The sequence below is a fragment of the Ambystoma mexicanum genome, chromosome 1q (genome assembly GCF_040938575.1).
Source record: "Ambystoma mexicanum isolate Mex_15411 chromosome 1q, UKY_AmexF1_1, whole genome shotgun sequence".
In the NCBI taxonomy this organism is placed as follows: Eukaryota; Metazoa; Chordata; class Amphibia; order Caudata; family Ambystomatidae; genus Ambystoma; species Ambystoma mexicanum.
Window position 1 is genome coordinate 828018980 of NC_090922.1, and position 14648 is coordinate 828033627.

Below are 14648 nucleotides of genomic sequence, written 5' to 3' on the forward strand. Positions count from 1 at the left end.
GTTCTATTTGCATAATTGTAAATGGACCGCTCCTTTTCTATTCAGGCACATGGTTTACTTTTGTATGTTTAAATATGGAAGCATGCTTTTTGTAGCAACAAAGATGTTTTCTTTTAGAAGATTGGGTGCTGTAGGTCAAAAAGTGGGATGAAGCCAAATCTAATATGTAGACCCTAAAGCTGATACGGCGGATCACTTACGGCCACTCTCCCATTCCCAGTCTCTACTGCAGCAGGTAGCATGGGCTCAGAATGAGAAGTGCAATGTTTACACAGAAAAGGCTCACAATCATGAGACAGGATTTAAGAGAATTGACAAACGTGGCCTGCGGTGCAGACTGCAGAATGCCACTTAACTCTTATCCCTAGATTTAGGGAAGGTAGCTCCTGTCATGAACACAACGGAAGAACAGTGGAGAACTCGCAACAGGAACGAAGGGAGTTGTGGCAGAAAGGACAGTCCGGTACTTTATGCTTTCAACCCGCAGTCATGTAGACCATTCAGGGGTGATTTAAGCTTCATTGGTAGCACATGGTTTGGGGGCAGGCCAAATACCTCAAACTGATCCCCACACTCACACGAAGTACCCATAGGAGCACATACTCAGAAGATTACTTCCCTAATTACCCACTGACCCAGAATATAAAAGGGGGCTGATGGTTATGGAGACTTTAGGAGTTTGGAGAGTGGTAGACGCAACCGAGAAGAGTAGGAGAGTGGAAGGAGAAGGCGAGAGCAGGGAGATTTAGGTGTGTCAGGAAGGGGGTGGGGGGCAATAAGAAGGGAAGGAAAAGTAAGGCAAGGAGGAAACCATCAGAAGGATGGAGAAAGGAAAGGCAAGACAAAGCAAGGCGTTTGAGGAGGGAAGGAACAGGTGGAGGAAGGAAAATAGGGGAAAGAAGATGAGCTGTGGAGAAGGACCAATACTATGAGATCCAATTGGAGGATTAAGACATCAGAAGGTAGTGGACAGAGATGTTGAGAGACAAAAACCCAGCATTGGACATACCAAGACAGCCAGAAATCAAGAGGTAGAGCCCTTTTGGGCCCAAGTGGTGAAGTCGAATACCTTGCGAAGAGATGTGTGGTGCTGGTCCTAATTGGGCCCAGGCCTACCCAACAGACCTCTGCACAGAAACGGAAAAACATAAGCGACAAACTAAGCGAGGGGACATGATCCGATTCTGGTCGATTGGCAAGCCCACAAGCAGCACTAAAGAACGCTTGCCTTTGTAAAAGAAAGTATGAGATATTTGGGGACCAGCAGGCTAGCTGGGAGCCATAATCTTGATTGACAAACACATCAACAATGCTAAAGAAGACTTGTCTTGCAGTCGCAACCTTAAGACTGCTAACCCTGAGGCCCTCTTGGCACTTAGAACCCATAGGTGTGAGTTCTGTGGCCAAGTCTGTATATGTGATTAGGTTGGTTGCACTTCAATATTGTTCTAATATTTTCAGGGCAAGTATATGTGTGTTTTACAATAATTTAGGGTGCTGGGTAGAAAAATAATACTCTGACACATGAAGTCGCTATGATATGAAAAGAAAATAGTGTCCTTAGGTATTGCACACTCCCATCCCCTGCACACCTTTACTACTATCAAAAGAGACAGTTGAAGTTATTTTTAAGAGATAGACGTTCACTAAGTCAAAGTTTTAATATTTAATAAGGATTTTGGAATACAATAAATTCAAATACAAAAATAGCTCTACGCGTTTCGGGGCGATTCCCTTCTTCAGGAGCAAAATTCTCTAGAAAGGACAAGTGCTCCTGAGTATCCTTAATGGTAAGTATAACGTATCAATTCAAAGTCACTAAATAAAATAAATAAGCTCATCTGGCTGGTACATCTTAGTCTTCAATAGGACAGTCAATTCTTAGTTATAGGCTCAATCACCACCTTATGGGGCCAAATTGAAATGGATACTTTTTAGATTCTTCTAATCGGGGTTAAAATATAGACACTCACCTAAGATGTTGGTGGTCTGATTTAAAGAGAGAGGATCAGTGGTTTCAATCAATTAGTTGATGTTCTGTTATCATGCTTCTTCTGGAGCAATAGCTGATGTCCTCATTAAGATGTTAAAGGGTAACCCTCACTTGGATCTATCAAGATAATGGGATAAAGATCTTAGATTAGAAATAACTCCTAATTCCCAAGAAATATATCATATTAACATTTTAAATGTGTTAGATTCTTACCCAGTCACTATTAGGTTTTCCTTATGGTGCCACTGCATCCACTAATTCGCAAGGCAATCTTTTGTGTTGGAGGCAAGATGGCCATTTATATATCGTCCATCATGGCCGTGACGCGTTATCGTGATGACATCGTGTTCGCCGACCATTGTGATTTTGCATATTGTGTTTTCATTGATTGATCTCAGGATAAGATCCTGAATTAATCTTACTGTAATCATACATGTTTATATGTATTCAGTCATGTTTTATCCCTTAGGGAATATTGAAATACTGAAGACCTATTTTGCTCCTGATGAAGGGAACTTCCCGAAACGTGTATCTAATTTTATGTTTGAATTCTTGTATTTATTGTAGTCTGAAATCCTTATCAAAACTTTGACTTAGTGAATGTCTATCTCTTAAAAATTGTTTGAAATTAAGTATCTAAACTGGAATATTCACACTACATACTTGAACTTCGACTGTCTCTTTTGATGGCACTAAAGGTGTGCAAGGGATGGGAGTGTCCAATACCTAAGGACACTATATTTTCTTTTTATACCCATGCTAAGAAAGGCCAGGAGAAAGCTGAGCCAGTGGCGGGCTGCCGGAAAATCAGCTACAAAAGAGAAGATTGGAAGTCACATTTATATACCAGTAACCAGGTGACTCTGCTTGCTGCATCTGGGGGCGGGGCTATGATGTCCTGCAAATGGATGCAAGGCAGATGGAGAGCAAATGGATACAAGGCAGATGGAGAAGAAATAGAGTGTCAAAGCAAGAGAGCCGGCCATGCCCCAGGAGGGTCAGGCCTGCCATCCGGTTGTTATTGTGAACGAGGGTCTCTGAATCAAAGCAACACAAAAAAAAGTTCATTTTATCGAGGGTCCTTGGACCTGCGGCCAAGAAGACTGGAGGACACTTTGTTGCATCTAGGTTACTCGGAATGATGGAGCCAGATGACTGTTGAGGACTTAATGCTTGTTTGTCCCTGGAAATTCCCATCCAGACCACAAAAAAACAAAGACTGACACTGTACCTTGCAACCAATCCCTGAAGTTCTCATCCTAGTCTGACCTGCTGATTTGGGTTTGACTATTGCTTCAACCCAAGCTCCCATGTTTAATAGTGAACTTTGTTTGACGGTAAATGTGTCATCTGTCTGATCCCAATCCTTTTTGACATTGTAATGTTTCCCAGTTTTTGCACTGTTGGAGCCTACAAGGCAGTCAACTTGGAAAGAACATTCCAAGATATAGGTCTGTGTGATTGGGAAAACATGTTATTTCTCTAAAGCAAGATGCTGTGGAGCTAGACGTTTATGGTCTCCCTCTCGGATGGCATGGGACCAAGTGGGTACTGTTAGAAACCTGAGGGTATTCTCACTCCTAAACCCCTTGGATCCTCTACGCAGGTGGCCAGGGAAAGGCCATTGCTATTGGATCCCGACCCTGGGGGTGGAGAAATGAGGGAGGTACCCCGGTAGAGGGTTCTTGGGAACTATAAGTGGGGTGCCCTTGGGCTAGACATAGTAGCCCCTTTCCCTATTGACAGCCAACCCAACCTTTCCCCAACTTTCATGGGCTGTTATAAGCCAGTTCCCCCCCATTTCTCCACCATTGACATTTGACTGTGCTGGGATGAAAAAGAAGAAACTAAGAGCAGTGAAAACCATGCTCTTTTACCCTTCTGGTACTGGGACAAAGAAGATGCCTGCTAAGAGCTGTCGGGGTCAGGATTGTCCCATTAATTGTGGTCAGGCAGGGCTCATTGACTTCTTGTACCTGCAGCCTGTCCAGGGACTGCAGGTGTATAAAAGCAGCTCCACAAAAGGGCAAGAGACATCCGGGGCAGCAGGAAAAGCAGCAAGGAGCTCGAGACAGGTAGCAGAGAAACAACTTCCTGGAACGAGACACCGGGGACCGTGGAGGAAAAGGGTCCATGGAAGCATGGTCGAGGAGCTGGGAATCCCTGGACCAGAGGGAATGAAGAGGGATGCCATGAGCAAAGGCTATCCCTTTCCCTTATGTCAACGTTGTTCGTTCCCCTGTGTGGAGAGACTCACACAGGAGTGCCTGAGGGGCAGAAGGTGGAGGCCGGGCCTTGAAAATCAGAGACTATGTGCTCTGAGCTGCAACGAGACCTGTCGGTGACCAGTGACTTTCTGGTGGCTGGGAAAACCGGTGCACTTGACATTTTCTCCGTTTTTGTTTCTGAAACATAAGGATGCATGCTTTAAGGATAATATCTGCAAAAGTCCCCCCCTCATCGTCAACCCATGTTAATAACCTTGTGATTTTAGCCCATTGGTCCTTACATACTTTTTCTGCATTCATCACAACTTCTTCTCATTGTCCTGATAAGGCCATTGCTTTACACACATAACCAGTCCATCAGCGCATCCCTCTGGAGACAGGACTGTTCCCTTGATTTGTAATTGGCCTCTCTCCCAGCATTCTTGTATTTCTTTCTGTTTTATCCTTGCATTGTAACATCTGATTTTCCTTAACCCTGATCCCGGCTCCATTTATTTCAGGCTGCTCATATTTTATTATTTGGCTAATAGTCTCTTGCTTTTCTCTCAATTTCATCTTTTGTTCAGAATTGTCTTGTCTTTGGGATTTTGCCTTATCCATCCAAACCAATCAAGCCGTTTTACCATGGAACTGTCCTCTGGTTAGGCAATGTGTAAGATGTGTCAGGCAGTGTGCCTTTTTCTTTGGGACCTCTGTGGCTATGAATATTTTAGATGCTCCCATAGCATAAGGAATAAGGGAACGTGCATAACGCTTTCATATGACTTTTTTTCTCCCCACTCTCTGTGTTGGTACCACATATTAGTCTTTAAATGGACTGAATTATCAAAATATGAATGTATATGTTTGTTATCTCCCTTAACATCTCTTTTAAGCAGACAATTTGTTCAGAAATATTAGAAAAAACATTATTTGTACCTTTGCTATGGATAATTATAGACATATCATTATTTATTTCATCATTATTATTAGGAATCAATTGTCAAAAAGCCATAATGAGGAAGAAAAAGCAAATCATTGTACAGAATGACAATGTATGCATCAATCCAAAAGAACTTATTGGTCTTCTCACTTCTTGTATTCTCAGATATTCTCATATTTTTTTTAAATATATGTTTTGGTCACTTTTATCAAGTTCTTCCCCTTTTTACAACAAATATTGCGGGATAATTGCAATGATAACTCTTAAAATAATAGGGCCATTTATTAGGATCAAAACCACATTTTCCATATATTCACAGGTGCCACAAAAAAGTAAGTTTATACCAAGAAGGATTTCTGTTGGTAAGTAATTGCTTTAGTCTTTTTTTTTCTTTACTCTTTCAATTTTTTATTTTTTATTGCCCTTTTTTCGATGACACGTGTTTCGGCGTCTTTGCCACTTTTTCAAATCTGGGCTATTATTTAGAGCTCAATCATATTCAAACGTCTGGCCAATTAAAGTGATGTTACATTGCACATGTAATACAACATAAACAAACATAATAATTAGAGTGGTGACCACAACAGATTGAGAGTGAGAGGTGTATGTTACATTGTAATATCACAGTACACATAATTGTGACAGACCCATGCCATGGGCTAAATCACAGTAATCCATGTAAATCAAAATCCCAGTCACAATTGGCCCACACCCAGAGAAAAAGGGGTGGAGGGGAGCGGGATGAATAAGTAGAACATTTTGAAAAAAATATCACACATCAAATTGAAGAAAATAATATAAGGGAAGAGAGAAAAATATGAGAAAGTTCCATGTGATTACTAGATTACATATCTTTTGGATTGAATACATTATATTTATCTACGAGTGGTGCCACTCACGCTTACCTATATCCATGTTCTGTTTAATTTCATGGGTTAAATCCCTCTTGTTGGGTTAAGAGAGCATGATGTAATAGAATCAATCTCTTCTCCTAGTGCTCTAATCGGCTATTTTTTCTATTTGTCAATACCGTCTCAATGAAACATTTCAGACTTGCCCAATTTTTCCTTATGCATTTGAAAATATGGTGTATTACGTAATGCATGTGCTAATTAGCAATGTCAATCCTGTTTTACACTGGTGTTCAATGAACCGGTACATTGCCTTGTTGCAGCACGTTTTTCTTGATATTCTTTTGTGTTGATATTCACAACACTCATTTACTCTGTATATCTTATTACATGCAACCTTATTTAGAGTATATAGAGTCCCCGTATGTCTTGCAGAACTAGATCTTACCTCGAGTAGGTTCCTTGCCATCCAATTCGATTCTTTGTGCGAACGCGAGCATTTTCACCATATTGTGGAAATGTTTGCTGTGCGTTTCCATGACAACATGTGGCGGTCATACCTCAGCGTCTACTAGATTCGCCATGTTTTGGGATTACCTCCGTGTTTCTCTATTGTGCATTAAATAAGAAATACGTTGACATTAGTGCGGTTTCTTTTGTATTCATTTCTAATTTGTTGCCTTGCCGATTTAGGTACCCGAATGTAGTTCTTATTACTTCATTATTATTAGTTTGAAATAAATAGTAAAAAATAAATAAATAAAATGAATAATTGGAAAATAAAAATCTTTTGTTCTTCTCTTTTTTTTGTTATGCATAACGTCACATTAGTCAAAGTAGATGACCGTGAATGGAGTATTGTGCATATAAGATGGTTGTACCAGGGCACATATGTGTTTTTTCTGTGAGCGCATATCTATATTGTATGCATTTGCATTGTTGTTAATGAGCCTTGCAGCTAGGTCAGCATAGGTGGATACATGTCTTATTGTGTGCAGAAGCATGTGAGTGCAATTGGGTAATTTTTGGTTGAGTTTCTGTATCTGAAAAGTGTACAGGGTCAACACACTACCTGAATTATTGATGATTAAGTGTACTTGTCATATGTGGACTTGATGAGTACATAATTGCACTGTGTGCTTGAGGGTTACTAACAGTAGCAATACACCACTAGGTTTTTATTCCATGATCAAATTATCTAGTGAGCATGGATTATGCCTTTGCTTTCAAACCACCGTTAATGAACACTGTTAATCACTAAAATATAGTAAGCCTTGCGTTATTTGCAGTCGAAATGAGTCATTTCTGAGCACCATGCATTGTATGAATTACATTGACAGAAAAATACATCATAAAAATGCAGACCTCTCATTATCAGAATTGAGCTCTTTCTCCACCGATCTAAATTTACTTATTAGTTTGGCTTCTTCTTGTCTCAGTTTAAGTTCCTGGTTCCCCCCTCTGGGTCCTAGCTTCATTCTTTTCAATCCAACAAATTTAATATCCTGTTTATCACGCAATTGATGGTTTTGCTGCCAGTGAAAGGCTAAGGGTAACGTTATTATTTGACTCCCAATGGAGGATAGATGCTCTCAGATTCTAACCCTGAGCTCTCTGATTGTACTGCCAATGTACACTAGCCCACATTTGCACTTGATGGCATAAATTCCGAATTTATTTATTTCAAAATGTGTTTATTGGCATTTGTGGTTATAAACATTTTACATTATTACTGGTCAGGTCCTTTGCTCAGGATATCTGACTGCGTCACTGCAATTATGCCTTGTTTTCAAATAAAATAACAACACTCCTATAACAAATTAACATTAACTGTCTCCTTGTGAGTGGCAGGTGGTGGTTGACAGGTTTCCGGGAAGGGCGGCTGTTTTGTCTTCAGGGTAGTGGGTGGAGCCATTTCTGGTTTAGCTCGGGGTTGTGGGGGTCTAGTGCCCAGTATTCATGTCCATTTGTGTGGATCGATAGGTCAGTCGGGTGTGTGTTCAAGGGGGTTTATCGAAACAGTTTAGACATGGTGTCTTTCCATGCCTCTAGTGCCATGCTTGAGTCTTCAGTGGATCTAGTGACGCTGTCCTCCCAGGCTCTGGCTTCGGCGTTTGCCCATCTTTCCAGTTCTTTACGCCATACTTTATGATTCGGTCCGGCGGGTTTTTTCCAGGCCATAGCGATAGTCATCTTGGCCATTATGCACAGCAAGTCCATTAGATTTACAGCGTATTTGAGTTTGGCCTGCCTGGGGTAACTGCCTAGGAGGCATTCAGCTGTAGTCCATTTGTACCTGGTAACCTCAGCTTCTTCACAGGTTTGTTTTGCTTTCGACCAGAGATTCTGTGCCTTAGTGCAGTTCCATACCATGTGGATCAAGTCTGCCCCATCTGCCCCACACCAAGTGCATTGTGCCTGAGCGGTTCTGTTGAACAGCGCTATTTTACTTGGGGTTAAGTAGGTACGGTATAGTATATTAATCTGTATTAATCGAAATCTCTGGTTCCTAGAGACCTCTTTTGGGAACGACAGTGCTCTGAGCCATTCGTTTTCAGACATTTCTTGTCCAATGTCCGTTTCCCAGCGGGTCTTTAATACAGCACTACGAGGATTAGGGATGTCCCTTAGGAGGCTATATATTTGAGATACCACCTTCCCCCCTTTGTTCAGGCCATACATCAGTGTCAGGAAGGGGTCAGTCTCAGGTTCTTCTGGCCAGGTAGACCATCTCATGCGAGCTATGCTGTGGATCTTTTGGTACCACAGGAATTGACCAGCGTGGATGTCCTCCACCGCCTGTAACTCAGCGAATTCTCTGAATATACCATCAGTGTATAGGTCACCCCAAGTGTATATACCTTTATTTTCCCATAGCCTGATGTTGTGTAGGTTGGTGTCTGATTTACCAAACCCCGAAAGTATTGGCACTTCCAGGAAGTATGGCTGTTTCAGGCGCAAGACTGTTGTGGTTCTGTGCCATATCATCTTGCCCAGGGTTGCCAGAAATGGTGGTCTGTACATCAGTCTCTGAGGGGCCCAGATTAATTCTTTCAGTCAAATTGGGGTAATCATAGTCTGTAACAGGGGGGTCTCAGAGGTGGCCTCATCCGCTAGCCACTTGGACACATGGCTCAGTTGGGCTGCCAGATAGTACTTTTCTAGGCTTGGTAGTTGGATCCCACCTTGATTGTATGGTAAGACTAGGGTGGACAGGGCCACACGGTGTCTGCCATTTCCCCATAGGAATTCTTTGAGTATTGTATCGAGCAGTTGAAAAAAGGGTTTTGTGATGTAGAAGTGCACATTTTGGAATCCATACAGAAATCTAGGGAGAATAATCATCTTGGCTATCGAAGCCCTTCCTAGCATGGATAACGGAAGCTTTGCCCAGAACCTTATGGATTTGCATAGTGTGGGTACTGCAGCCTTCGTATTATGTTCATGCATCAACTCTGGGGTGTGCATTATTTGGATCCCAAGGTAGCGGAAGGAAGCCGTCTGCCACTGGACGCCCACCTGGGGGAGTTCTTCGGTGCCTTTGTTTTTCAGTCCTGCCAGAGGGAACAAGCAGGATTTAGATTTGCTAAATTTAATGCCGGAGACTTTGGCATAGTTGTCGAGGACTTCCAGTATTGTTGGCACATTAAGATGGGGGTTGTTAACATATATTAGAACGGCATCTGTATATAGTGAGATGATCATCACTTCCTTCTAATCTGATCCCTGCATCAAAGAACTGCTGCCTAAAATAGATTGCTATGGGTTCCAGCCCTAGAACGTAGAGCATAGGAGAAAGTGGGCAGCCCTGCCTAGTATCCCTCTGAATGTCCCATGCCTCTGACACATACTTCCCAGGTTTCAACCTAGCCCTTGGTTTATTGTAAAGAATCTTGACCCATCTGATGAATCCCTGGCCGATTCCAAATCCCTCCAAAACTGCTATCAGCCATTCCCAGTATATAGAGCCGAAAGCCTTAATGGCGTCTAAGGACAGTAATGCAAGCTGTTCGTCACATGTGCTGGTTTGGGCTATGATATGTTGAAGCCTGCGCAAATTTAGGGACGTGTTCCGGTCGGGTATAAAGCCATTCTGGTCCGTATGTATTATATCTCCTATCACTTTGGATAGTCGCTTAGCTAGGATTGTCGTCAGTATTTTAACATCCTAGTTAAGCATTGCAAGCGGGCGATAGGAGTCGCATTTGTCGGGAGGCTTATCGGCCTTGAGCATCGGTATCACTAGGGTTTCTCTCATGCTATCTGGTAGGATACCTCTTTCATATGTTTCTGAGAAAACTTGGTGTAGTAGGGGCGTCGGGGAGGGTTCAAATGCTTTGTAGAACTCGGGGGACGGGGAGGGGTGGGAGCCTGTCACTACCCGGGGTCTTACATGTGGCCAGGGATCGAATAGCTTCAGTTATGTCTTCCAGTGTGATGTCAGAGTCCAAAGTGTCAGATTGTGCTGGCGATAGTTTGGGTAGACCTATTTCTTCTAGTGTGTCTGTGATTTGTTCCTGGGGCATTTTGTCTGTATGGGAGTATAGTTGTGCATAGTAGTGTTTAAAGGTGTTGTTGATGCTCTGCTGGGTTCTGTGCTCTGTGCCGTGTTCATCCCGTAATATTGTGGTTATGTGTTTGGGGTGTTCTCGTTTACAAAGCCAGGCCAATAACCGGCCAGGTTTATCGGCTTCTGCGTGTGTTCTGTCTGTTCTGGCGCTAAAATCAAATTTGGCTAGTCTGTTCCACGCACCAGAGCAGTCCTCTCTGAGAGTTCTAAGGTCGTCCTCCCTCTTTGGGATGTCTACTGAGGTGGCTTCTAGCTTTTGGATTGCACGTTCTTTCTGGTCAAGTTCAGCTCTTAGCATTTTCCTGATACCCCCTGCTTTCGCAATAACTTCACCTCGCGTAACTACTTTCAAGGCATCCCATATCGTGCTAATGTGTTCGACGCTACCAGAATTTTCTGTTATATAATTCTCTATGGATTCTAGCAGTTCCTCCCTAAAGGCCGGGTCTTTCAGGGCCTCAGCAGGCATCCTCCACATGGGAATGGGTGGTCTGGGACTGTTATGATGCCAGTCTAACAGAAGTGGGGAATGGTCGGAGATAGTCCTCCCTAAATATTGCGTGTCCCCTATTTGAGGCAAATGTTCCTTACTTATGAAGAAATAATCTAGCCTCGTATGGAGTTTATGGGGGGACGAGTAGTACGAGTAGGCTCTCTCGTCTGGGTGAAGTTCCCGCCATACATCTGTCAGGTCTAGTTCCTTCATCAGGGTGGCTAGAGACGTGGAGGGGCCATTCACTGAAGGCCGGGATCTGTACAACTCTGAGTCGTGGACGCAGTTGAAATCGCCACTCCACAGAAAAAAGCCATCTCTGAACTGCACCATCTTGGCACCCAGTGCTTTCAGGTGGGCAGGGATATTGTTGTTGGGGAAATATGAATTCACTATGCAAATCTCTCTTTGTTCGAAAGTGCCCCATATTATTAGGTATCTGCCCTCTGGGTCCTTTTCCATTTTATTTAGGTGGAATGGTACTTGGGGGTTGATCCAGGTGTAAACCCCTCTGGCATATTTAGAGTAGGGTGCTCCGAAGCCCTGTCCCCCCCCCCCCCCAGTGTTCCTTCAGTTTTGCGTTTGCCTCTATGGTGCAGTGTGTCTCCTGCAATAGGGCAATGTCCACTTTTTTACTGCATAAGTAGGATTTAATCCTATTCCTGCGGAGGTGCCCAGGCCCCTCACATTCCAATTTAATACCTTAATGTGCATGGCCATCCTGGTTACTGGAGAGATTTAGGAGGCACTTGCTTCTCCCAGAAGTGTTTTGTGGTCGCGACTAGGGTCCCAAGGTTATCCCTAGCTCGTGGATTCCAACCCATCCCGACCACCGCTCCAGCCCACCCGCTCTCCGGTTGCATTTTACAGTATGGAGACTTACTAACTTTTTTAACTACCATTCCGTGGAATGGATTAACCAGAAAAAACAAGAAACTGCCCCCAGCAGTCGTTTCAAACTCACAATTCTCGGGGGCTCCCGAGCCTTCCAGTCCTCTCCGGGTCTTTCGGTTCGGGCGGTGTGTAGGTGTTTTGCCTACACCATTTCGGTTGGGGGGGGGGTCATCAGCAGTCCTGTGATTGGGCTTCCGGTTTCCTGCCCAATTGTGACATTTCCTTGATGCGGCATTGAATGTGTCAGCAATATTTAGCTGCTCTTGTGGTTTCTTCTCATAGAATAATCTTTTGCTGCTTTTCGCCAATTCCTTAGTGTCTTCCGCGAGGTTATTGTTTTCTAGCCATAGGTTTGCTGCAACCGGGGTCTCTAGGAAAATGGCCTTTCCCTTGTAGAGTATTTTGAGTCTCGCTGGGTGCAGCAGCATATATTTAAGATTAAGTTTCCGCAGTCTGGCTTTTACAGGTATGAAAGAGTTTCTCGCTTGCTGCACCACGGGAGTGTAGTCGGGGTACATGACTATTGACGCATCGTTTCTTTTGATCTCACCCCCCCTCTCTCGAGAATCTCAGTATTGTCTCACGGTCCTTGAAGTTCAGTATTTTTGCAATCATTGGTCTTGGGTAAGATCCGGGGGGTGGTCGCTTTTGGAGGGATCTATGGGCTCGCTCCGTGGAGAACCCTTGGGTGAGATTGCCTGTGCCAATTTCCTGTAACAGCAGTGTTTCTATGAACTCCGTGGGGTCTGAGCCCTCCATGCCTTCCGGAATTCCCAGAATTCGGACATTATTTCGTCGGGCCCGGCCTTCCGCATCATCGGAGCGTGCTTCTAATCGGGCAACTGTTGTTTCTAGCTCTTTGACTTTCGCCTTTAGCTCCTGTGTGGTCTCTGTAGTTTCCTGTAGGGTGGCTTCCGTATTAGTGACTCTTTCGGTCAGGTTCCGGGCATCTTGCCTTATTAGTTTCTGATTTTATTTCTCCTCTCATATCTTCAACAGATGTTCTCAGTGCTGCTATCGCCTGAAGGATCTGAGAGTCCCGAGGGTCCACCGCCGGGGTTGGTGACTTGGCCTTGTTGTTCTCTTCCTGTGGTGTCTGTTGCTTTGGCCGGGCTGTAGTGAACGAATCCATCGTTACAGTTCTCGACCTGTTTTTGGGAGGAGACATTGTACCACACAAGGGTTCCAGTTTTCGTGTAGCGTGATGCTGGCTTCAACTATTTGCGGTCAGCGGCCTTAGTTTGTTGTGGGGAGCCCGCTACTGGGGGTCTCTGCGACTGAGATTGGATCACACTCTGATCCGTCTTGTCCTCAACTGACTGTGTGTGGTGGTTAGGCAGAGCTGTGTTGTAATCTTTAGCTGCACCCAAGCTTATTCATGGCGCCGACTATTGCGCAATGCCCAGTTCCCTGCCCATGGGCTATGTGAGGTGGGTAGCTGCCCCTGTCCAATGGATGTTGAAGTGGGACAGTGAGCTCTTATGTAAGGGGTAGCCACTTACTTTGTTTTGGGTCGGGTGGTCCCGCTGGTGTTGTCTGGTTCGTGTTCTTAGGTGCGTGTGCTCCGTGGTCGCCGTCCCGACCTCCGCGTGTATTCTTGGCCGCTCAGAGCAGCCCACGTGTGTGGATCTGCCTCTGCAGTCCCCAGGTTGATCCCATGCGTATCATGCGCTAGGGAACACCTTCCGTGAGCGGATCCCAGCGGGGCTTGCGGGTTTCAAGCGTGGTCCCACAATCGTACCCTGGTGAGTTGCTTTAGGGAGCCGATGTCCCCTCTGGAAGGGCTGGCGGGGACGGCGGTCAGTGGCTCGATGTGCGTTGCGCGGCTGCTTCGTCCAGAGCCCCCGGTTCCTACTGCCTTCTTCTGCTCCAGATCGCCGCGTGAGTCCTCCCTTTCTCTCGCCACGGGACGAATCAGTGGAAGCCCGATGGGGGTGCCTTCCTCGTTTGAGGCAAGTTGCTGTGACAGTCCGCGGAGGTCTGTAGTACTTGCTTCAGTCCCGCAACGCCTAGTGGGTCTCTCCTCTACGGGCCGCTTGGTGTGGCCGCCATGTTGGATGCCGCAGGGGGGATTTTTAAAACGCTTCATTTTTTGCCAGCGACGATTTTCTTCACCAGTTTGGTCGAGTGTGTCGAAAAGGTTCTTCTGTGGCTCGGTCGAATTTCAGCTCCTTAATATTTCAGAGCCTTAATATTTTGCCGCAATTAATTATGTTTCAGGATCGTGGGCAGGAACTCCTTGGAAAGCCAGCTTCACTACATGCGCGCTGGCCACGCCCCCCCATAAATTACGAATTTATATTTGCAGTTAATGTCCGTAATTTTGAACTGTATTCCATATGAGTCTTTGAAGATTTTCGTGCTGTCCTGTACATATCTTGGACTGGTTTGATTTCTTTCAAAAAAGATGGGCTTAAAGTTGTTTTCAGAGTTCTGGCCCATCTAAAAGTTAAAGTTGGAGAATCGTCAATGAAGTCTTTGATGTGCTGATCTAGTTTTAGCAAATGCCAGTTTCTTTTCAAAGTTTTGCGTAATTTTAACATTATTAGCACAGTACGTTGTGATGAATCCGACTTTATAAAATCTCGTATGCACAATACTCCATTCACTGTCATCTACTTTGACTAATGTGACGTTATACATAACAAAAAAAGAAAAAAAAGAACAAAAGAATTTTATTTTCCAATTATTTATTTT

The 14648-nt window shown here is 44.2% G+C and overlaps 1 protein-coding gene across 3 annotated transcripts in view; it reads left to right on the forward strand.

Moving 5' to 3' along the window:
- The window catches only part of STX6 (syntaxin 6), a 503047-nt gene that overhangs the window by 45462 nt on the left and 442937 nt on the right, over positions 1-14648 (forward strand). The window lies entirely within an intron of this gene.